This window comes from Mobula birostris, chromosome 10, assembly GCF_030028105.1.
Source record: "Mobula birostris isolate sMobBir1 chromosome 10, sMobBir1.hap1, whole genome shotgun sequence".
Taxonomy (NCBI): domain Eukaryota; kingdom Metazoa; phylum Chordata; class Chondrichthyes; order Myliobatiformes; family Myliobatidae; genus Mobula; species Mobula birostris.
In genome coordinates, this window is record NC_092379.1 from 53,577,279 (window position 1) to 53,602,251 (window position 24,973).

General features: G+C 44.4%; 1 protein-coding gene across 4 annotated transcripts in view; it reads right to left on the minus strand.

Annotated features, from left to right (window-relative positions):
• Positions 1-14,993: 14,993 nt before the first annotated feature.
• The window catches only part of LOC140204511 (calcium-binding and coiled-coil domain-containing protein 2-like), a 71,140-nt gene continuing 61,160 nt past the window's right edge, over positions 14,994-24,973 (minus strand). For all 4 annotated transcript variants that reach the window (XR_011887658.1, XR_011887657.1, XR_011887659.1 and 1 more), the window contains one exon: positions 14,994-16,212. The gene's annotated coding sequence lies outside the window, so the exon portion shown is untranslated. The remainder of the gene's footprint in view (positions 16,213-24,973) is intronic.

Sequence of the window (24,973 nt, forward strand, 5' to 3'; positions counted from 1 at the left end):
TCTTGGATTATATTGTTACCGATATATATATTTGAATGAATTCTCCTCTTGATTTGTATTTAAGCTTTTTTTAAATCAATAAGAAGATTAATGAAGAAAAAGACTCTTGGCAGTGTGGGGGATCAGAGGGATCTTGGGGTCCGAGTCCATAGGACGCTCAAAGCTGCTGTGCAGGTTGGCTCTGTGGTTAAGAAAGCATACAGTGTATTGACCTTCATCAACCGTGGGATTGAGTTTAGAGCCGAGGGGTAATGTTGCAGCTATATAGGACCCTGGTCACACCCCACTTGGAGTACTCTGCTCAGTTCTGGTCGCCTCACTATAGGAAGGATGTGGAAAGCATAGAAAGGGTGCAGAGGAGATTTATAAGGATGTTCCCTGGACTGGAGAGCATGCCTTATGAGAATAGGTTAAGTGAACTCGGCCTTTTCTTCTTGGAGCGACGGAGGATGAGAGGTGACCTGACAGAGGTGTATAAGATGATGAGAGGCATTGATCGTTTGGATAGTCAGAAGCTTTTTCCCAGCTAGCATGAGAGGGCACAGTTTTAAGGTGCTTGGAAGTAGGTACAGAGGAGATGTCAGGGCTAAGCTTTTTATGCAGAGAGTGGTGAGTGCGTGGAATGAGCTGCTGGCGATGGTGGTGGAGGTGTTCTAAGAGTAAAGTTAAGAGTAAATTGCTAAGTTCTAAGAGTAAACCTAGCAATTATCAGCCTGTGAGTTTGACATCAGTGGTGGGTAAGTTAATGGAAAATATTCTTAGAGATGGTATATATAATTATCTGGATAGACAGGGTAGCTGTTTAGGAACAGTCAACATGGATTTGTGCATGGAAGGTCATGTTTGACAGATCTTATTGAATTTTTTGAAGAGGTTACTTGAAAAGTTGACAAGGGTAAAGTGGTGGATGTTGTCTATATGGACTTCAGTAAGGCCTTTGACAAAGTTCCACATGGAAGGTTAGTTAGGAAGGTTCAATCGTTAGGTATAATATTTAAGTAGAAAAATGGATTTAACAGTGGCTGGATTGGAGATGTCAGAGAGCAGTGGTGGATAACTGTTTGTCAGGTTGGAGGCCGGTGACTAGTGGTGTGCTTCAGGGATCTGTACTGGGTCCAATGTTGTTTGTCATATACATTAATGATCTGGATGATAGAGTGGTAAATTGGATTAGTAAGTATGCAGATGATACTAAGATAGTTGGCATTTTGGATAATGAAGTGGGTTTTCAAAGCTTGCAGAGAATTTGGGCCAGTTAGAAGAGTGGGCTGAAAGATGGCAGATGGAGTTTAATGCTGATAAGTGTGAGGTGCTACATTTTGGTAGGACTAATCAAAATAGGACATACATGGTAAATGGTAAGGCATTGAAGAATGCAGTAGAACAGCGTGGTCTAGGAATAATAGTGCATAGTTCCCTGAAGGTGGAATCTCATGTGGATAGGATGGTGAAGAAAGCTTTTGGTATGCTGGCCTTTATAAATCAGAGCACTGAATATAGGAGATGGGATGTAATGTTGAAATTGTACAAGGCATTGGTGAGGCCAAATTTGGAGTCTTGTGTACAGTTGTGGTCACCAAATTATAGGAAGGATGTCAACAAAATAGAGAGAGTACAGAGGAGATTTACCAGAATGTCACCTGGGTTTCAGCACCTAAGTTACAGAGAAAGGTTGAACAAGTTAGGTCTTTATTGTTTGGAGCATAGAAGTTTGACCGGGGACTTGATAGAGGCATTTAAAATTATGAGGGGGATAGATAGAGTTGACTTGGATAGGCTTTTTCCGTTGAGAGTAGGGGAGATTCAAACAAGAGGACATGAGTTGAGAGTTAAGGGGCAAAAGTTTAGGGGTAACAAGAGTGGGAACTTCTTTACTCAGGGAGTGGTAACTGTGTGGAATGAGCTTCCAGTAGAAGTGGTAGAGGCAGGTACAATTTTGTCATTAAAAAAAAGTTTGATAGGTATATGGACAGGAAAGGAATGAGGGTTATGGGCTAAGTGCAGGTAGATGGGACTAGGTGAGAGTAAGCATTCGGCACGGACTAGAAGGGCCACGTTGGCCTGTTTCCGTGCTGTCATTGTTATATGGTTATATGGAAAGCAGGAGATTGCGGCTGAGAGGAAAAATGGATCACCCATGATGAAATGGCAGAGTAGACTTGATGGGCCAAATGGCCTAATTCTGATCTGCATCTTATGCTCTTAACCACATTCTCTACTACCCCTTTATAATCCCTCCTCAATCCTATCGCCCTCTTTCTGATCCCACACCAGTTCCCCACTACCCACAACACAATTGTGTCGCGTTCTGGTTGCCTCAGGATTGGAAAGGTGCAGAGGAGGTTTGTAAACGTAACTTTGCTGGATCAAATAACAACAGTACAAAAAGATCGTTACTTATCTTTCCACCCGTTTATTTCTTCGAGCTCAGCCGGTGAGTGAATTTGGACCCGACATCAGGGAGAGAACCTTTCTGATCTCCCCAGCAGTTCAACTAATTCACTGCCTGATGTCAGAATTGTCAGAGGTTATAAGGCCACCGATACAAAAGAACAATCAATTTGATAAGCATTCCAGCCAAGTCAATGGACTATGGATACAAAGAACAATCAGCTTGATAACCATTCCGGCCAAGTCAATGGACTATTGATACAAATGAACAATCAGTTTGATAACCATTCTCTTGGTTGACGTGCTAAGTCGTCTTAGGTGGGACGAATGATTTAATCTACGAGATGTAGATGATTTCAGCTGAGCTGACATCTTGTAGATGATTTACAGCTCAGCTCAAAGCAACCTCTCAGCTAAGTCAAGATTGGGAATTAAATATCCAAGGATATCAGGTTATACGGTATGATAGGCAGGAAGGTAAGGGAGGTAGGGTAGCGCTGTAAGGATGAGATCAGTGCGACAGTGAGAGACGATATAAGATCTAAGGAGCAGAACGTTGAGTCCATCTAGGTGGAGATTAGGAACAGTAATGGAAAAAAAATCCCTGGTGGGAGTTGTCGATCAGCCACCAAATAATCACATTACAGTGGCACAGACAGTAAACAGAAATATCTCAGGCACGGGAGAATGGAACAGCAGTTATCATGGGAGACTAACTTGCACAGAGATTGGGTGAATCAAGTTGGTCGAGACAGTCCTGTGGAGGACTTCATTGAACGCATAAATAATGGCTTTCTTGAACAGCGTGTTACTTAACCTGCAAGAGAATGTGTTATCTTAGATCTGGTCCTGTGCAATGAGAAAGGTAAGATTAGTGATCTTGTAGTTAGGGATCCTCTCGGAAAGAGTGATCACAGTATGACTCAGTTTCCCATACAAATGGAGGGTGCAAAAGTAGTCTGGGAACACAGGCTATATGGTGGGACTATTGAGGAGCAGTGGAAGACTTTCAAAGAGATTTTTCACGGTGCTCAACAAAAGTATATTCCAGTTAAAAGCACGGACAGTAAGGGTGGGGAGAGCCAGTCTTGGATAACTGAGGAAATTAAAGAAGGCGTCAAACTAAAAGCGTGTGAATAGAAAGCCTCCAAGAGTAGTGGGAAACTGGAAGACTGGGAAAATTTCAAACAGCAACAAAGACCCATCAAGCAATTAATAAAGAAAGGGAATAAGGAAAGAAAATAAACTAAAATTCTCTGGACTGTGGGCAGGTTCTGGTGGATTAGAAGACGGCGAATGTCACGCCACAGTTCAAAAAATGATGTAGGCTAAAGCAGGTAACTACAGGTCAGTTAGTTTAACATCTGTAGTTGGAAAATGCTTGAAGCTATCATTAAAGAAGAAATAGCGAGGCATCTGGCAAGAAATGGATCCATCAGGCAGATGCAGCATGGATTCAGCAAGGGCAGATCCTGTTTGACAAACTTACTGGAGTTCTTTGAGGATATAACGAGCACAGTGGATAGAGGGGAACAGATGGACGTTATTTACTTGGATTTCTGGAAGGTGTTTGATAAGGTGCTGCATAAAAGACTTATCCATAAGATAAGGATGCAAAGAGTTGGGGTGATGTATTAGCATGGATACAGGATTGGTTAACTGAAAGAAAGCAGAGTTCGGATGCATGGGTGTTACTCTGGTTGGCAATCAGTGGTGAGCAGTGGTGCCATACGGGTCGGTGCTGGGCCCGCAACTGTTCACAATATATATTAACCATCTCAAAGAGGGAACCAAGTGTAGTGTATCGCTTAAGTTTGCTGATGATACCAAATTGAGTGGAAAAGTAAATTGTGCAGAAGATACAGAGAGATACATATCGATAGGTTAAGTGAGTGGGCAAGGGTCTGGCAGATGGGGTACAATGTTGGTAAATGTGAGGTCATCCACTTTGTTAGGAAAAATAGAAGAGCAGATTATTATTTAAACGGTGAAAATTTCCAGCATACTGCTGTGCTGAGGGACTTGGGAGTACTTGTGCATGAATCACAAAAGGTTAGTTTGCAGGTGCAGCAGGCTATCACAAAAGCAAATGGAATACAGTATTGGCCTTCATTACTAGAGGGACTGAATTGAAGAGCGGGGAAGTTATGCTGCAACTGTACAGGGTACTGGTGAGGCTGCACCTGGAGTACTGCATGCAGTTCGGGGCTCCATACTTGAGGAAGGATAGACTGGCTTTGGAGGCAGTTTGATGGTCAGGTTGGGATTGGTGCGGGGAGAGTAGAGGGCAGTGCATTCAGTGGAGGAGTGAAGGAGTGATGAAGTCGATGTCCCGTCGGCAATTCGAGATGAGAAGATCCAGAGCAGGCAGAGAACCAGAGCGGGGAGTCCAAGGAGAGGAGGAGGTGAGTGAGGGTAATTTCAGAGATGTGAGAGCGGATCGTTTACACAGAGAGTGGTGGGTGCCTGCGGTGGTGGTAGAGATAGATGCATTAGAGATTTTTAAGAGACGTTTAGATAGGCACATGAATGTGAGGAAGATGGGAGGATATGGACATTGTGTAGGCAGGAGAGATGAGCTTAGTTAGCTATTTGATTACTAATTTAATTGGTCTGGCACAACATTGAGGGCCGAAGGGCCTGTTCCTGTACTATACTGTTGTATGTTCTATTAAAGGACTCCTGCCCTCAGCTGCAGGGATATCTTTGAAGGAACGTCGGAGGGTCACGCCAATGGGTCTTTTCACTGCTTTAGCCTTCAGCACAAGCAGGGCTTTGGTTCGGAGGTTGGGAACGTGAGCTGGATTTCAAGTTAGCAACCAAACCTGTTGGCAGATGTTTGCCCTGGCCAGACAGCTTGGTGTCAGCGTGAGTGAGAGAGAGGATTCCAGTCTTTCTGCATGTAAGGATGTAATGCTGAGGCTTTATAAGGCAGTAGTGAGGCCTCACCTGGAGTCTTGTGTGCATTTTTGGGCCCCTTATCTCAGAAAGGATGGACTGACATTGGATGTTTGAATAGGCAGCTCAGGCAACGCATCACCAAATAATTAGATAGGGCGTCAAAGGTTAAAGGAAAAATGGGTTTGAGAGGGAAATGGATCAGACATGATGAAACGGCGGAGCAGACTCGATAGGCTGAAAGGCCTAACTCTGCTCCAATGTCTTCAGTTCTTCCGGTCTTTCATATGGAGACTGTCCTCCAGTCGGCTGAAGGAGTCTGTTAATGAGCTAGGCCTGGAGGTTCTGCATTGGTCGGAATGAACCATGGATGTTGTGTCCTAGCTGTCTACATGATGTGCAAGCCAGGGAAGTACAACACGGAGAGCAAGTTGTTGCCCACGCAGCAGGCTAGCTCTCTCCACGCAGCAGATGAATGCAAAGGAATGGCAGAGGTCGATAGTTTGGCATCAGCCCAAAGCAACTTGTTTTAAGGCGTCAGTAACCCACCTAGGTGCCTTCTCCTGTCAGTAGAAACGGTTCCGCCAATCTTAGTAGCTCAGCCAGACGTGAAGGCCAGGAGCTGGACTTGGTTGTCAGAAGCCTGCCCTGCCGTGCGATGTAATCATGTCTGCTCTATGCTGACCACAATTCTTTTTTTCCTGTACTGGTTTACGTATTAATAAACAGCCAGTAGGTGGAGATTGTGTCTCTCTCAGTCCATCAGGGTCAAGCATATTTTGCTTCCAACCCACAACACACACACCAAGTGCTGGAGGAACTCAGCAGGTCAGGCAGCAACTCTGCTGAGGAATAAAGAGTCGATGTTTCAAACCGAGACCCCCTCATCAGGACTGGAAAGGAACTGGGAAGAAGCCAGAATAAGACTGGGAGGTGGTGGGAGCATGGAGGGAAGGACTTCAAGCTGGCAGGTGATAGGTGAGACCAGGTAAGGGGGAAGATGGATAAAGTTAGAAGCTGGAAGTGTTTAGGTCAGGGGTTCCCAATATCCTAAAACCACAAGATATGGGAGCAGAATTAGACCATTAGTCTGCTCTGCATTTCATCATGGCTGATCCATTTTCCCTCTCAGCCCCAATCTCCTGCCTTCTCCCTTTATCCCTTCATGACCTGACCAACCTCTGCCTTAAATATACAAAAATACTCGGCCTTCACAGCTGACTGTGGCAATAAATGCCACAGATTCACCACTCTCTGGCTAAAGAACTTTCTTCTCATCTTCCTATTCATCTCTAAAAGGACACCTCACTATTATGAGGCTGTCCTCTGGTCTTAGACTCCCTACCATAAGAAACATCCTCTCCACATTCACTCTGAGACCCCTTGCTTAATTGTACTGGTCCATGGCAAGTAAAAGGTTGGGAACCCCTGGTAGAGGTGGAAGAGTTAAAGGGCTGAAGGAGGAGGAATCTGATGGGAGAGGAGAGTGGGCCATGGGAGAAGGGGGATTAGGAAGGGAAGAGGGTGAAGATGGGAAGGTCTTCATTGAGTTCACAACATCCAATCTGCTCTGGTACCACAGTATTTATGTGGGCTGTCCTGCTGAGACTCTGGACAATGTTGGCCCCTCCAGGACATTGACAGTTGGGTAATTCAGTGACGAAAGGGCTGACGAACACAGAGGTGTGTATTGGCGATGTAATACGGCTGTCTGAAGCCAGCTTGATAGTGAACCTTGGAAAAAATGAGTTCGGCCACACGAAGGTCACTTACCTGGGAATTGTGGTGACACAGGGGCAGCTGGCGGCGATGCAAGCTACGGTGCAGGCTATCGCTGACATCCCAACCCTGACAGACAAGAGGACCCTCAGAAGGCTCTTGGAGATGGTGGGGTACTGTAGGAAGTTTTGCAGTAACTCTGCGGTTACCACCCCTCCCCCTCCGACTAAGCCCTTGCGAGAGAAAACTAAGTCGGAATGGGACGACCCTTGTTATTGTGGTCCGGGACAAAACCCAATGAGAGGTACATTGATCGCAATCCATCAGTGTTTTTGGCCACTATGAAGTTTGCTGAGTTGGAGCCTGGTAAGAGGGATTATTAATAACACATATAAAAGGAACAGAAAATGTGATGGCTGACTGTCTGTCAGGTGTTGACAACTTCAAACTCGCTGTATTAGCCAAATAGCTGATAAAGATGTATATCTGTGTGTACCAAATAATGTATTCATGTTTGTAATTTTTACCCCCGGTAAAAATCCTTAAAGGGGGGAAGTGTGACAAGAATACACATAGATTAAGATGTAGCTGTCCTGTGCTGGCACCAGTGGGATCAGCAGTTGGTCTGCCACCTGTCTTCAGGAGAGAGAGAGATAAGGAAAACAATGGAGCAGCATTGGGAGATGTGTAATGAAGGGACGGGAGAGAGAGTAACAGAAGGAGAGAGCTGTCAAGATTGGCTCCCCCTTTGAACCCTGAACTGTTTGAAGTGATGGACAGGCGATACCCCAGCAGGGGGATAAAAAGGGACAGGTTCACTAAGGCAGGACACACACGACACCCGAGGTAACGAGACCCTGGAAGCGGTGCGTCTCTCACAAGTCGGTGGGAAGTTTTGGAAGGCCGGTTGCGGGACCAGGCCATAGACACACAGGGTGGAAAGGCATGATCAGCGGGAACCTGGTGTGTGTCCACCCTTGCCTGGGTGCCGGGTTCACCGCAGAGAAACGATCGTATCTCGAAACGGAGGGGGTCACGGTCAGTGACCTCAGATGACATCACAAAGGGCTTGCCCGAAAGCTGACTGCGAAGGTCTGTGTGTGGAAGCCCTTTTGAATATTCATTCATTTTGCTCTCTCTCTCCTTCCCTCCACTGTCTGCGAACTGAACTGAACTAAACTGAACTGAACTTTGCGTCACTTTGAAACTGGGCATTTACCCCTAGACAACGATAGAGCTTGATTGATCCTGTTATCTTAATTCTGTGTACATGTATGTTTATCATTGCTGAACTGTTGCATTCATTATCCTTTTGATTAGAGTACTGTGTTGCTTGTTTCTTTAATAAAACTTTCTTAGTTCTAGTAATCCAGACTCCAACTGAGTGATCCATTTCTGCTGGTTTGGCAACCCAGTTACGGGGTACGTAACAAAGACCAGTGGTCCCCAATCACCGGGCTGTGGACCGGTACCGGGCCGCAAAGCATGTGCTACCGGGCCGCTAGGAAACGATATGATTTGGCGATATGAGTCAGCTTCACCTTTCCTCATCCCCCCTCACCCACTGCTGAGCTTGAACACACGCGAGGTCATTACCCGCGCGTCATCCATGTCAGCACAGGAAGAAGATCAACTCCTCGAGCTTGCAAATGAAGGCGGACTTAAAAGTATGTTTGACATAACATCTCTGCCGGCATTCTGGATCAAAGTCAAGGCTAAATATCCTGAGATAGCCACAAAAGCACTGAAAACGGTGCTTCCATTTCCAACATATCTCTGCAATGAATGCAACAAAAACTAAATTGCAGAATAGACTGGACATAGGGAACCCACTTCGAGTATCGCTGTCTCCCATCACCCCTCGATACGACCGTGTTGTTGAAGGGAACAAGTTTTCAGCCCAGGGCTCCCACTGATTCAGCGATATTTGTGTGTTGCAATTAATTTATATGCGGGGAAATATGTGCTGTGTGTTTAATATCCAAATGTTACTTAAAATGTTATGATGCTATTGACTTATAAGTGACTTATATAACCATATAACAATTACAGCAAGGAAACAGACCATCTCTGCCCTTCTAATCTGTGCCGAACGCTACTCTCACCTAGTCCCACCGACCTGCACTCAGCCTATAACCCTCCATTCCTTTCCTGTCCATATACCTATCCAATTTAAGGTTAAATGATCATATCGAACCTGCCTCTGCCACTTCCACTGGAAGTTCGTTCAATACTTACTTCAGTCTCCCCTGTCCTCCCCGATAATTGACTTATTCATGCAAGGAAAATATGCGCTGTGTGCTTAATATTAAATTTGTTAGATAAACCCTTTTAGAAATGAAATTCAGTGTATTAGCCACTTATCACCTATATTCCGTTCGTGATAAACACCCCGCCCCCGTACAGAATCGCCAAAAACGATTTGTAGAAAAAAAATCGGCACATACACGCATGCGCACTGGTGCCCACGCAAGTCTTCATGGTCATTGTAGCCTATCTCGAGGTAAACACAACGTGTCCGTTGGTAACCCTACACCCCACCCCTCCACCAGGTCGGCCAGTCCGCAAGAATATTGTCAACAAGAAACCGGTCCGCATTGCAAACTAGGTTGGGGACCCCTGCTGTACAGTTGTGTTGTTAGCAGAACCGCAGATATTACATTTATTTTTCTGATCTTTGACATGAAAATATATTAAGAATGCATGGATTACTGATTCCTTCTGGCCACTGCCCGCCACTTGAAAACATACTTATTCTTACTCAAATCCTACAATTCCTAACCGTTTGTCTACTTGCACATGCAGAGGAGTTGTTAGGCTGGAAGATAGACAAGTATGGAGAGGGAGGAGTTCAAATCAAGATTTTGTTTTTATAAGTTTTTAAAGAGTAAAGTCCTGTCAGAATATGTTAACCTGGGTCTCATTAATTCTGATCCATGTTTATGCCAATAAAATTAGAATTTGAACTTGGACATTGCACCTTCGGCTCTCTAAAATCTCACATGGTCGAATAAAGCAGTTGAAAGCAGCTATAAGTGTACGAAATGCAAACGAGACCAATCAATATTGTCAATTGTTTTAGCCTGCAAAGTCGATCACGTTCGAAAGGACTATCTGTTCCCTTTTCATGAAATGAAACATGGTCATAATGCTTTTGATGTGAGGTCGATTCATCTGAGAAGCCAGATTAACCCTCAACACATTTCCCAATACCAAAAGTAATGGGTTCACAGTGAGGGATAAACTTGGACAACGATCTGAGATCTCTTAAGTTTGGAAGAAGGCAAATGTAAAAAGAAAATACAAACGCTTCGAAAATGTCAGCAGTCTTTCAGATAGAAATCACCTATGTAATTAGATTAGTTAGTGGGAAGTCAGAAGATTCGGCAGTTTCTGAGAAATAGCAGACGGCAGCTGAAAAGCCATAGGGAGAGAAAAGTTGAAATGTGAAGGAATCTACTCAATGACACAAAGAGGATGTCAACAGTATTTTGTTTTTGTCAGATATACAAAGATTACAAGGAAAGCGAGAGTAGATATCAAATTCCCGAAAATGACACTGGAATGGTAGTAATGAGGGACGAGAAAATGGCGGAAGAACTGAATAAGTACTTTGCAGTATCTTCACTGTAGAGGACACTAGCAGCACACCGTATGGTCGGAAGTGTCAGAGGGAATACGTGAACGTAGTTGCTATTATTAGGAAGAAGGTGCCCAGGAAGTTGTAAGGTCTGAAGGCAAGTAAGTTACCTGGACCAGATGGACTACACCCCAAGGTTCAGAGGAGGTACCTGAATAGTTTGTGGAGTAATAATAATCTTTCAAGAATCACTACATTCTGGTATAGTTGCAGAGAAATGCAGAATTGCAAATGTCACTGCACTCTTCAAGAAGTGAGCGAGGGGGAAGAGAGGAAATTATAGGCTAGTTACCTTGACCTCAGTGGTTAGGAAAACTTTGGAGTCGCTTGTTCAGGAAGAGGTTTCAGGGTACCAGAGGCATGGTAAAATAGACATGGGTTTCTTTATGGGAAATCTTGCCAGGCAAATCTTATGGAATTATTTGGCGAAATACCAAGTAGGACAGGCAAAGCAGAAACGGTGGATGTTGTGGATTTGATTTTCAGAAGGCCTTTGACAAGGTGCCGCACATGAGGCTGCTAAGCAATTAAGAACCCATGGTACTACAGAGAAGATTCTAGCATGGGTAGAACATTGGCAGATTGACAAGAGGCAAAGAGTGTGAATAAGCAAAACCTCTTCCGATTGGTTGCCGATGACTGGTGGTGTTGCACAGTGGTCAATGTTAGAACCACTTATTTTTACGTTCTACTTCAATGATTTGAAGTGATGGTTTTGTGGCCAATTTTGCAGATGACACAAAGATAAGTGGACGGGCAAGTAGTGTTGAGGAAGCAAAGGGGCTGCAGGAAGACTTAGACAAATTAGGAGAACAGGCAAAGAAGTGGCAGATGGAATACAGTGTCGGGAAGAACATGATCATGAACTGTGGTAAAAGGAATAAAAGCGTAGACTAAAAGGGGAGAAAATTCAAAAATCCGAGGTGAAAAGGGACTTGGAAGACCTCGTGCAGGACTCCCTAACGGTCTTGCTGGTTGAGTCTGTGATTAGGAATGTAAATACAATTTTAGCATTCATTCTGAGAGGACAAAAAGAGAAAAAAGAAACATATCACGCTGGGAATTTATAAGGGACTGGTGACACCACACTTGGAGTCCTGTGAGCAGTCTTGGGGCCATTAAAAACGCAAAAATGATTCCGGAAATGACAGGCTCGCCATATTAGTGCCGTTTGACGTCTCTGGTCATGTAGTCGCTGGAATTTCAAGGATTAGACGGGGGTGGTGTGGTTAGTGTAATTTCATTGAAAGCTATCGAATGTTGAAAGGCACAGATGGACTGGGATTGGAAAGGATGTTGCCTCTATCTGGGATAGTCTAGCACCGACGTGCACAGGTTCAGAATAGAGGGACGTGCATTTACAACGGAGATGAGGGGGTTTTCCTTTAGCCTCAGAGTTGTGAATATGTTGAATTCATTAGCACAACACAGGCGACTGTGGAGGCCAGGTCATTCGGTGTAGATAAGGCGGAAGTTGCTAGGTTCCTGTTCAGTCAAATGCTGAAAAGTTACAGGAGAGGGCAAGAGAATGGAATTGAGAAGAAAAGCGATAAGCAATGATCAAATGGCAGAGCAGTGGCCCAATTCAGCTCCTATGTCTTTTGCTTTTATCGTCTTAAGGTAACGAAAGAACAAAAAAAAACAATTTCTACAGCTAAAAAATGCTGAGGAAGGATATCCCTAATAAAAAGAGATTACCTTTGGTATATTTAACAGGTCCGTTAATACCTGACGAGAGAGAAAGAGAGCTATCGCTTCATTCCGATGGTGTTTCATTAGAGCTGAGGGGGGAAGGCTGGCCAGAAACAGGGGGAATTATTGAAATCATGCATGGTTCTATCATAGAACATAGAACATTACATCCTTATATAAAGACCCTTCAGCCCACAATGTTGTGCTGAACTATTTAAACTGACAATCAAATGACTAACCGATCTGTTCTGCCTACAGAATGTGAATATCCTTCTATTTCCCTCACATTCATGTGCCTGTTGAAATGTTGCTTAAAAATCCCTAAGGTGTCGGACTGTACCATCAACCCAGAAAGCTCATTCCAGGCACCACCCAGTCTCCGTGTAAAATATTGCCCCTCACATCTCCTTTGAGATTACACTTCTATCCGAATGCAGGCCCTAGGAAAGAGATAGTCTGTCTACTCTATCTATGCATCCAATGATCTTATAACCTCCATTGCGCGTGCCTTCTGATCTAGATAGCATCTTGGTAAACTTCTTTTGCACCCTTTCCAAAGCCTCGACATCTTTTCCGTAATGGGGCAACCAGAAATGTATGGAATATCCAGATGTGGCCCGAAAGTCGCAGCATAACCTCTTGACTTTTGAACTCAATGCCTCGACTAATAAAAGCAAGTGTTCCGTAAGCCTCCTGAACCACACTGTCAAGCTGTGTAGCTACTTTCCGGTATCTACGGACTTCGACCCCAAGATCCCTCTGCTCATCAAGATTGCTAAGATTGCCCTTGACAGTATTATCTCTTTCCATTTGGACTACCAAGGTACAGGATTTGTCCCGGTTAACCTCCATCTGCCATTTCTCCACCTATACGTACAATTGATCTATTACTCTCTATTTTTTTGCCAGTCAACTACACTATCCACAACAGCACCAATAAAGATAGAGAGGGAGATAAAAGGAGAGGTGTGTTGTCAAATCAGCGACAATGTCACAGTTGCTCTCAGTGAGGAAACATTAGAGGATTTATCCACTCAGACTACTAGACTAGACATTAATGTTAACGAAGGTGCAAACACTCAGGTGGCTTTGTACTACCCGCTTCCTATTAGCGAACTAGAGTTTGAGCATATAGATACTGAGATATGCACAGGTAAATATGGGGAAGATCGAAAAGCAACACGTTTGTTGCTGTGGGTGACTTCAGCATCTCCAATATTAACTGCAACATCCTCAGTGCAAGGCCTTCACGCTTGGCGGAATTCATTACGTACATCCACGAGGGTTGCATATATCAACATATCGACAGTCCATGAACTGGGTAGAGGGGAGGGGTGAGGTAGGATCTGCTGTAGGGAAATGAACCTAGCCAGGTGACTGTTAATTCAGTGGGAAAACATATAAGGATCTGGGAATCCTTAGTTTAAGCAATGCATTAAAATGCTGGAATAACAGAGCGGGTGAGGCAGCATTAAAAGTGGGAAATGTACAGTCAAGGCTTAGGGCTGCGACGAAACTCGACTGTTAGTTTCCAGATGAAAACAGGCCTGGAACCAATCCCTAAGGAACTCCATTATGCATCGACCTCCAGTCTGAAACGTAAACTCACACCATTGTCCTCTGCTTCCTACCATCAATCTAATTTTGTATCCAACCAGCTGAATCTTCCTGGAAGCCTTTCGATCTACTTTTCCATAACAACTTTTACGGGCTTCACTATTTCAAAGGTATCACTAAATCACTGAAGCTCACTTCTCTATAGGTCTGCTCTCCTCAAAAGCTGAAATCTCTGTTCAAAAAACAAAGTGGATTTCACAGATGACGAATCATATTTTACTAATCTGCACAATTATCTTTGCTCTATCTAGCTTGAAGGTTCAGTCATAGTCATACTTTATTGATCCCGAGGGAAATTGGTTTTCGTTACACTTGCACCATAAATGATTAAATAGTAGTAAAACCATAAATAATTAAATAGTAATATGTAAATTATGCCAGGAAATAAGTACAGGACTAGCCTATTGGCTCAGGGTGTCTGACCCTCCAAGGGAGGAGTCGTAAAGTTTGATGGCCACAGGCAGGAATGACTTCCTATGACGCTCAGTGTTGCATCTCGGTGGAATGAGTCTCTGGCTGAATGTACTCCTGTGCCCAGCCAGTCCATTATGTAGTGGATGGGAGATATTGTCCAAGATGGCATGCAAGTTGGACAGCATCCTCTTTTCAGACACCACCGTCAGAGAGTCCAGTTTCTTCCCCACAACATCACTGGCCTTATGAATGAGTTTGTTGATTTTGTTGGGTTTGTTGAGTTTGTTAACCTGTACATGCGATAGGTTTGTTGTTGTGCCCGAAGTGATTAGCTGTATCTCCGGAGATTAGTTGTCTGTTAATAAAGGACGATCAAAATGCTCTTATCTTTGTTCCGGCTTCCAGAGAATGGAGTGTTGGGGCAGAATTTCTCTTTGTTCCAACGAGGATATATAAAGATATTTTTCGAATGGAGAGGTTATATAATAATACGATTTTGTAAAAAAAAAGTACGTGATGTATTTCTGCCGATTTGTAAGGAGTTGTGAAACGCAGACATTGATGCATATTGCAGTAAATTAATACAGCCATTTCTTCTACCATAAAAAACTCAACCATATGCTTTATGGCATTTACTGCCTTTTATTCGCCTTGTAGCTCTTTCTCGCCTTGAACTATCATTCACGGCCTCTGTAGTACGAAATAGATCATCAGTTAGTCAAATGAAATATTTGTCCGACAAATATTAGGGATGGCTGCTGTCATTACATTATTAGAGAAATATATCCAACTTGGCCATTTCACAACAATTTCATTCTAATATTTTTATCCCTGTATTTGCAGAAGTGGTTTTGTGATCGAAGATAAAAGTTTCTGGTTCACATTTAACACAAGACAAGTTATATTTAAAACAATGTTGCACATTCGCGGTTGAATTAGCTTCATCCATTATTTCATACATTTACCTATTATATTTACTAGATATTGTACCGTGGTTTTCAGCTGTTCCCTGAACTTTCTCTGAGTGACTGCAGAGATAAATGTGTTTGTGCAGCAACTTAATAGTTGGAGCGTATTGGCAGTTTCAATAAATATAGACCTGGGATCACTGTAACCGCTAACTTGATGGTCATTGGAAATTCTCTCATATAGGAACTGTAACAAATGTGTCATCCACAATAGTATGGAACTGCCTGAAACGGCGAAGAGTAACACAATAGACTTCCTCCTGCTCTCCATCCCTGCGTCAGTCTGATTGTTCCCACTGTTTTGGACTTGGAGTCTCTTCCGGGCTCTACTAGCTTCTAAAATGTGTCTGACAGTGAGAAGATTGAGCAAAAGGATCGGGAAACAAGGAGTGAAGAGGTGGTCGAACCAATCATAAACGCCCCACAATAGAGAAGTATAACGGACAGCTTTCAGTTTGCAATACCATGGTACATTGTTAATTATATAGCTGGGTTCATGAATGAAGTAGCATGGAATATTGATAAAACAACTAAGTAAACAAACAGTTGCTATGACCACAGATGCCGTTTTGTCGGTGCAATACTTCGCCTTCAGTTTCTGGCAACAAATGACGACAAAACGGTCAGAGGTGAAAGCGACGGTTAACCAAACAGAACTGACCCTGGCTGCATAGGTTATTGCAATAATGGCACTACACACTGGGGTGATGGAGAGGAAACTTCCTGGGAAATAAATGCCACAAATGCGGTTGATAATCACAGCGGTAATAATGAGGAGCAAATCCGTTACTGCCATGGAGACCAAATAGCGAGTGATGCATTCAGAGAGGCCACACTTCCCGCGGGACAGGATCAGAATCGCCACCAAATTAGCTTTAGGGAAAAGAAAGGGAGACACGGATGTTTATACCATAGACTGTCAACAGCAGCAGTACATAGACAAGAAAAATATACATTTTAGAACTCTGACACGTAAAACGCTCATGGTAATATGAAAATGGAAAAGTTTAAGTTAAATAAGTTAGGTTAGAGAACGCATATGCATGAACCGGCGTTCTCATAGGAAAAGTCATAAATACGAGTCGCTTCAACACTCGAGCCCACTCAGTCGAAATCATTGCTTATTATCCACATTTTTGTCATTTTCCTGCTCGCCTCTATATTCGTAATACGCAGTAAAAACACCGGTGTGTGTTTCGGATGATTCAATGACTGAGCCTGCATGCTGCGCTGAATTAATTCAGCATATTTATTTCCATACTGGTTATAAATGACCTCATGATATTTGGAGATTATGTTCCTGGTTTCGAAACACCTCGCCCTTCCCGGCCCCGACTAATAGCATTTTACACTGCCAAAGTACACTTGCTTTTTTTTCCAGAGCTACTCATTTATTAGGTAGGGAAACCAAGACGATGAATAAAACTCCAGTTAAGGTCTGAGGGAGGCCTCGCATAATTTGAACAAATCAGAGTTCGTCCGGTACTAGAACTTTCTTGTAATGTCTGCTTATACAAGGATCGCCCTTCCCGATGACATGACTTGTGTTCCAGGACAACGAGTTTCCAATTAACTGAAAAAAGACCAATCTTTGGGAAACTAAAACAACATGTTTTGGAATTAGATCACTTCAAATTTATCTATATTATATTCTATCTTCTATTTACTTTTAGAATTATTCAGAGATGTAATTTACTGACACATTTACTTGAATTTACCTTGCAAGCTTTCCGAGAATTGATGTTGAGCAGTGAGGAATTCAATTGGGAATTACACAAATCTGAGATCTTACTATATATAGTTTTCCACAGAAATCTTACATCAGTTTAAAAAAATCCGGTTTTATTATATCCTACTGATGTATAGCCTCGTCGCTAGCACAGTTTAATAATAGGTCTTTAGTTTTCGTTGCTGTGTGAAAGTCCGAGACACCGAGTAACGCAGGCTTACCCGTTTTCCAGTAGCAAAATATGAAAATCCAGAAATTTTAGTCCTGGGAAAAAGCCCCTGATCATCCACACGATCAATGACACTCATCATCTTATACACCTCTATCAGTCCACCTCTCATCCTCCATCGCTCCCAGGAGAAAAGGCCAAGTTCACTCAACCTATTCTCATAAGGTACGCCTTCCAATCCAGGCAACATCCTTGGAAACCTCCTCTACATACCCTCTATAGTACCGACATCTTTCCTGCGGTGAGGTAACCAGAACTGAGCACAATACTCTAAGTGAGGTCTGATGAAGGTCTTACATACCTGTAGCATTATCTCACGTCTCTAACTCATTCCCACGGTTGATGAATGCCAACATACCACAGACCTTCTTAACAATACTGTCAAAGTGAGCAGCAGCTTTGAGTGTCCTATGTGACCGCAAGATCTCTCAGATAGAAACATAGAAAATTGGTGCAGGAGTAGGCCATTCGGCCCTTCGAGCCTGCACCGCCATTTATTATGATCATGGCTGATCATCCAACTCAGAACCCTGCACCAGCCTTCCCTCCATACCTCCTGATCCCCGTAGCCACAAGGGCCATGTCTAACTCCCTCTTAAATATAGCCGTTGAACTGGCCTCAACTGTTTCCTGTGGCAGAGAATTCCACAGATTCACCACTCTCTGTGTGAAGAAGTTTTTCCTAATCTCAGTCCTAAAAGGCTTCCCCTTTATCCTCAAACTGTGACCCCTCGTTCTGGACTTCCCCAACATCGGGAACAATCTTCCTGCATCTAGCCTGTCCAATCCCTTTAGGGTTTTATAGGTTTCAATTAGATCCCCCCTCAATCTTCTAAATTCCAACGAGTACAAGCCTAGTTCATCCAGTCTTTCTTCATATGAAAGTCCTGCCATCCCAGGAGTCAATCTGGTGAACCTTCTTTGTACTCCCTCTATGGCAAGGATGTCTTTCCTCAGATTAGGGGACCAAAACTGCACACAATACTCCAGGTGTGGTCTCACCAAGGCCTTGTACAACTGCAGTAGTACCTCCCTGCTCCTGTACTCAAACCCTCTCGCTATAAGTGCCAGCATACCATCTGCCTTTTTCACTGCCTGCTGTACCTGCATGCCCACTTTCAATGACTGGTGTATAATGACACCCAGGTCTCATTGCACCTCCCCTTTTCCTAATCAGCCACCATTCAGATAATAATCTGTTTTCCTATTTTTGCCACCAAAGTGGATAACTTCACATTTATCCACATTAAATTGCATCTGTCATGAATTTGCCCACTCACCCAACCTATCCAAGTCACCCTGCATCCTCTTAGCATCCTCCTCACAGCTAACACTGCCACTCAGCTTCGTGTCATCCGCAAACTTGGAGATGCTGCATTTAATTCCCTCATCCAAGTCATTAATATATATTGTAAACAACTGGGGTCCCAGCACTGAGCCTTGCAGTACCCCACTAGTCACTGCCTGCCATTCTGAAAAGGTCCCGTTTATTCCCACTCTTTGCTTCCTGTCTGCTAACTAATTCTCTATCCACATCAATACCTTACCCCCAATACCGTGTGCTTTAAGTTTGCACACTAATCTCCTGTGTGGGACCTTGTCAAAAGCCTTTTGAAAATACAAATATACCACATCCACTGGTTCTCCCCTATCCACTCTACTAGTTACGTCCTCAAAAAATTCTATGAGATTCGTCAGACATGATTTTCCTTTCACAAATCCATGCTGACTTTGTCCGATGATTTCACCGCTTTCCAAATGTGCTGTTATCACATCTTTGATAACTGACTCCAGCAGTTTCCCCACCACCAATGTTAGGCTAACCAGTCTATAATTCCCCGGTTTCTCTCTCCCTCCTTTTTTAAAAAGTGGGGTTACATTAGCCACCCTTCAATCCTCAGGAACTAGTCCAGAATCTAATGAGTTTTGAAAAATTATCACTAATGCATCCACTATTTCTTGGCCTACTTCCTTAAGCACTCTGGGATGCAGACCATCTGGCCCTGGGGATTTATCTGCCTTTAATCCTTTCAATTTACCTAACACCACTTCCCTACTAACAGGTATTTCACTCAGTTCCTCCATCTTACTGGTCCCTCTGTCCCCTACTATTTCTGGAAGATTATTTAATAATCAACATTGCCAAGAGTCTTACCATTACTATTATATTCTGTCTTCAATTTTGGCCTACCAAAATGAACCACTTCACACATCTGGGTTGAAGTCCATCTGCCACTTCACAGCCCAATTCTGCATCCTATCGATGTCCCGTTGTAACCATTGCCAATCCTCCAGACTATCGACAACACCCCCAACCTTCCTGTCATCAGCAAACCTACCAACCCACCTTTCTACTTCTTCATCGAAGTCATATATAAAAACCACAAAGAGGACACAAAAATCACAAATCTCAGGGCTTCATGACTGTCCGCTTTTCAATACGCCAAGGACACAGCCTGGAAGAATAGCGTGCCTTCAGGGTGCCGGAATTTCATAGCTCTGGAGGCAGGCAGATGTGAGGTCGGTGTCACCACCTAATGTGCTGTGGAAGATCGAAAGCAGAGAGCTGGCTGCTGTCTATGTGCCCAGAGACCAGAGTTCCTTGGACACAGAACTCGGGGAAAAAACGACACAAAACACCTTTAACACCATAAATCTGTGAGTCGTTTTGTTATGTTTCCCCTCTCTCAGTGAAACTGGGACACCTGCTATTCCCTTATTAGGGAGAGACAGAGAGCCTGTGACTTCGCGAATTACAGGGCGAAGGAGAAGTCTTTGGGGGTACTGAAATTCTGTGTCTTTATTACTGCTTTGCTGCACGTTTGACTGCTCCGTGAAGGGAGCAGATGCTTTTTTTATGCTGGCGATTGCGTTGCTTTGCTGCTGCTTATGCGTGGGTGGGGGAAGTTCGGGGACTTTGAAGTTCTAACATTTAAATATCATTCACTCTTTGGGACAATGCTCTGTTTTCGTGCATGCTTGTGAAGAAAAAAATTTTCATGATGTACGTATATTGTATACATGTCATGGTCCAGTCCATGAAGGTCGCATTCCGGTTCACAGTCCGGTCCATGGTTCCTTATTCCAGGTTTTCCAGTTTTCCCTTGTCCTGTTGTGTGTCTCAATCCAGGCACATGATTCCCATTTTTGGTTGGCTACATAAACAGCTCCTGGGTTCAGCTTCAGTTGCTTGACTGTTCCTTCCCCTTCCTTCTGTAGCCTCGCCTGCTACCTTCGCCTGTAACACCGTCATGTTCAAGCGCCAGGGCAAGACTGGGGCCTTGCTGTGACTAGATAAAGAACTATCTTTCTTTGTTTGGAACTGTCTCTTTGTGTCCAAGCCTTCGCTAGGTAGGTCTGGCTGTTTGCCGCTACCTTGTGTAGGGAACCATCTCTTCCTGCTCTCGCCTCCGCTGGGTAGATCCAGCCGTTTCCCACTACCTTGAGCTCTGCGTTCCTGTTCTCCCTCGACCAAGGCTCTGAGTTCTTGTTCTCCCTCGAACATGGATCTGCATTCCTGTTCTCCCTCGAAAATAGCACCGAATGGCTGGCACACCATTCCTAAGTTGGAAAAAATAGCTCCTTATTTTAGCCAAATCCAAAACACTTCTTTATGAAGCTTGGATGTGGGCTATGTGCAGGATATATTACACGGGAGGGTATCTTTGTACAATTTCATTGCCAGGGAACTACACGAAAGATGCAGTGCTATCACTTTTAGTAGCAATAATTTAAAGGCAGGTTGTTAAATAAACAGCGAAAGATTATGTAATGAAAATGCAAACAGCCTTTGGTATCCTTGCGCACTGGGTTAAGAATGATATCGGCCAAATGCGGACAAATTTGCAAAGGTAAATAGGTATCTTGGTTGGTATGGTCCGGTTTGGCCAAAAGGCCCGTATCTCTGCTGTATAGCACTATGACTCTAGTCAGTGACAACGGATATACAGAACTAGAAGGCGAATAAGGATGAAAATGCTAAGTCCAAATGACGAGAAAATTTGAGTCCAGAAGTAGGGATAGAGGTTTTCATAAGTACACCATGATTACAGTGTTTACTGCAGGTCTCCCTGTCTGAGAAAAGTGTTCAAAATCGGGATTATAGCAAAGGTTCGCCAGGTTTATTCCTGGGCTGACAAGACTGATGTCCGTCAAGGGATTGATTCGATTCGATTCGATTCATATTCGCAAAAGAACGAGAGAGGGGTCTCGTGGAAATCTCGTTATATATAATCACGAAAGCGGGGCTTTTCACCCACCTCGTCAGAAAGTGATGACAATCTGTCCAGATAGCCTGCATTTCTTCTGCACAAGACTCACATTCCTGCATGTCTTTCCTGTAACCTGCCCATGAGCTTTCCAAATGTTCTACTTCGTTTCTTCATCCACCATAGTCTCTGCATTCTCGTTCGAGACAGCCATTACCGTCTATCAGGAAAACCCTGGTCATCGACTTTCAATTAAAATCCTCCTCCTCCCATCTGTGGCAACGAATACCGCAGATTCGCTGCCTCCAGGTTAAAGGAATTTCTCGTCTTTCCTGTTTTAAATGGATATTCCTCTGTTCTTTTCGAAGCACAGTAGCATAGCGGTTAGCGTAACTCTCTTACAGCAACAGCCACCGGGATTCTACCTTCTCCAGGAGGCCGTGTTTCCTTCAGATTATCTGGGATGCCCCGCCCGCCCCCCGCTTAACCAGGGGTACACAAAAACGATAGGAGGTTGGATCTGCACCCGGGTTCGGGGGACAGAAGGGAATGTTGTCTGACTCACGAGGGTCCCCCTTTCTACTGGTCAACCCTCCCTTTTGGCCGAAGGGAACAGGTAGCACGGAAGTGGCGGGACTGGCCGCAATAGAGACATTTCCCCGCTCTCAATTTCCGGAGTCGCTCTGTGAGAGAAAGGCGGTTCCGTCCCAGCTGCATGGGTTCCTCTCCTGGGTGGTGGAAACGGCTGGACTGGGAGCTATTCCAGGAGAGGGAGGGGAAGAGAGGCTAGGGCTGGTGGGAGACGGTAAAGAGTGTCGTGGAGTTGCTAAAGGGAGTGGACGACCAGTTCTCTCCCTATGGCGTTCTCGAAGACAATTGTCCAACCTGGTGGCTAGGGAGATCAAACAATCCAGGCTGTTGGTGTCATCCCTTGCCGCCAACTCGTCTTTCACCATGTCGCTGAGGCCTTTCTAAAATACCCCTTGGAGTGCCTCATCATTCCACCCCGAGTCAGCCACTAACATCCGGAAATCCACGGAATAGGCGGCAACACTGTGTGAGCGCTGACGGAGAGTGAGTAGTCGCTTAGCGGCATCTTTACCACGGACAGGGTGGTGAAAGCTCCTTCTCATTTCTGTGATAAAGGTGGGGAATGAAGAGCAGTTAGCCGGTTGATTATCCCAGATAGCTGTAGCCCACACTAAGGCACTTCCCCGCTACAACCCATATAACCCATCTTTGACTTGTCTGTGGAGTACTTGGATGACTGCTGTTCGAACACCAAGGAGCATTGCAGAAGGACGGCCCGGCACTTCCCCAAATCCGCAGCATAGTGTTCTGGTTCAGGTATGTGTGGCTCTCTTGGCGGTGGTGTTACCGACACGTAGGGGGTTGCCACTTCCGGCTGTCTGGGCTGGGCTGACAGAGTTCCAGGAGTGGATCGGGTAAGATGAACGGATACTCGGTCCACCTGGTCACTGATCTTCTTTACGTCAGCAGACAGGGAACGGAGGTTCTCCATGACATCCCAGAGAAGTTGATCGTGCAGATCCAGTTGGGAGCCCTGGCTGGCGAGGGCTTGTTGCAGGGTATTCGTGTCCGCTGGGTCCATAGTGGCCAGATGGTTCTGTTGCAAGGAGCGACTACGGCGAACCCAAGTGCAGGACACAGGCACGGAGATTAAGGTAGGATGCTTACACGGGCGTAAACGCCGAACAGCAAACAGCAGGGATCTTGACACGGAGCCCTGATATGGAGCCTTGACTCAGAGAGACGGAGTTTCATAGATAAACCTTGAAATTGCAGCTAACTTAGAACAAACAGTTCTAAGCGGTCGGGAAACGTTAGTTATCACACAGGAAAAAGACCACGATCTGGTAACTCGGTTTTGTAACGCCGGGGGGTTCTTATACTGCAGGTCCTGATGGAAACCAGGTGTGTCATCATGAAAGAAAATTAGAAGTAATTGGGAAATTAACGGTCAGAACCATGGCACAATTAAAGGAAATTAGAGGAAACTAGGGAATAAACAATCAGGACCGTGACAATATAACATTCCTCACGTTCATCTTCAATCACTGCATTTACTTGTTTCATTTTATTCCTATTTCTGCAACAGTGTGAAAAGTAGTATGATTACTCTTATTGCATGCATATTTTTCCGTACGCTGAACACTTTTTTGCCTGGTGCTGCTGTCCGCAGCAATCACAAGACGTCTTGCTCTCTGTCGGTTTCGTTGCCTTTTTAATATTTCTTCTAATATGTTCGCGCTTTTTTACAGTATCTACGCTGCAGCTTTCAATGAAAAGGTGTTCAGCCTGTGTCGTTACGGTTTCCGAAGCTTTGCAAAATATCAAAGCTTTTTCCAAATCCAGGTCTTGCTCTCTTAACAGCCTTTCTCTCAGACCATTATCCCGATTGCCACAAACAATTCTGTCTCCAATGAGAGAGTCTTCCAGTTCTGCAAACGCACATGATTTACTTCGGCGTTTCAACTTCGTAACATATCGATCTATTTTCTGCTTACACGTGAAAATCTTGAACACCTCATACGTCACATTACGCTTCGGTATACAAAATGCTTCCAATTTGTCCATTATCAACTTTAAATTGAAATTAATTTCATCTTCAGAAATAGAATGATTATATTTCAATTGCGTCGTCACCTATTACGTGGAGTAGAATCGCCGCTTTCATGTTTTCTGGTTTTCTATCGGCTCTGATCGCCGATAAATAGATTTCAAAATGTTGCTTATATTTCCTCCAGTTTTCAGCTGCATTCCTAGTCAGCTGAAGTGTCGGTGGGGATTGTAGATGTTCCATTTTTAAAGCTGTTAGCAAACCTCGAAAACAGTTCGTGCGGTTTTCTTTTGGATCATCTTCGACTCTCCCGTACTAGCGAACGTATTATTCTTCCAGACCGACTTCTGACACCATGTTGTGTTCTTTATACGCATCGTGGTTTAACAATAACAAAACATATTCTGGAAGAATAGAACTCGAACTTCTATTTACTACAGCAACTGCAACCACGTTTACCATAGAAGTTTCTCGATGATTTCTCCGAACACTGTTCAATCACGTTCTGACACGTGATATCACCACACGAGACACCGAGTGCTGCCAGCAGGGGAACTGGGTCACGCCATCCTGATCCCCGGCCAGGACACGGGAGAAAGGTCCATGGGATTCGGTGCAATCTGTGAGCTGAGCCGGGATCGGAGCCCATTATAATCTGCCCAGTGCAGGTGGAACTATGGCGGCTTTATGGCTGCAGGAGGTTCAGCAGGGTGACGAGCCCCACCACTCGTTTGGCGTTGAGGATGCCGAGCACCATCAGGCCAGCAATCAGCCGAGACTGCCGCCCATTTCTCCACTCCCAACACCTCCAGGGCTTGAGGGCGACGGCAGTGCCAACCTGCTGTTCGACGAACGCTTCCCTGTGTTGGCGACCAGCCGCCAGGAGA